Source organism: Nematolebias whitei, chromosome 15 (assembly GCF_014905685.2).
Source record: "Nematolebias whitei isolate Nwh7 chromosome 15, NemWhi1, whole genome shotgun sequence".
NCBI classification, from domain to species: domain Eukaryota; kingdom Metazoa; phylum Chordata; class Actinopteri; order Cyprinodontiformes; family Rivulidae; genus Nematolebias; species Nematolebias whitei.
Window position 1 is genome coordinate 31,217,046 of NC_056512.1, and position 615 is coordinate 31,217,660.

General features: G+C 40.8%; 1 protein-coding gene across 1 annotated transcript in view; it reads right to left on the reverse strand.

Moving 5' to 3' along the window:
* Positions 1-615, reverse strand: part of sun1b (Sad1 and UNC84 domain containing 1b) — a gene marked incomplete in the record, with an annotated part of 31,786 nt that overhangs the window by 13,567 nt on the left and 17,604 nt on the right.

Consider the following 615-nt stretch of genomic DNA (forward strand, 5'->3'; position numbering starts at 1 on the left):
GTGCTCTCACCTGCAGTCTGTCTCTGAGTTAGAAACACTGATCGGTGCTCTCGCCTGCAGTCTGTCTCTGAGTTAGAAACACTGGTCGGTGCTCTCACCTGCATTCTGTCTCCGAGTTAGAAACACTACACACACCTGCCATATATCAGACAGCACGACCCGCCCTGCTCTGCTCGAGTCAACCTGTGGCTCTGGTTCTTTGTATTTGTTGAAAGCAGCGCCAGTTTAATCCCTGAATCGTGATTAGATTGGATGGCTTTAAAAATACCACAACAAAACACATTTTTTTCCCTTTTTAATTTTAAATCTTAAAGTTCTCCATCGCAGCGACTGAAGAATTTATTCCATGTCTATTTCACTTGGATGTCCACTGGACAACCTCGAGGTGAGATCTGGTTATCCAAGTCTAAATAGGTTGTCTCAGACAAACGGAAATGGCTTATGTTGACCCCTGAAAAGGAATCAAAATACTGGTTTGGATGCTTATTTTGTTTCTAGTATACTTCCTCATTTAGAAACAGAAGAAAAAGGCTGAAAGTGAAAGAAGTGTGAATTAAGAGTTAAATTCTTCAAAGGCACTTCCACTTTTTAAGAGAATCTTATTAAAAATGACTG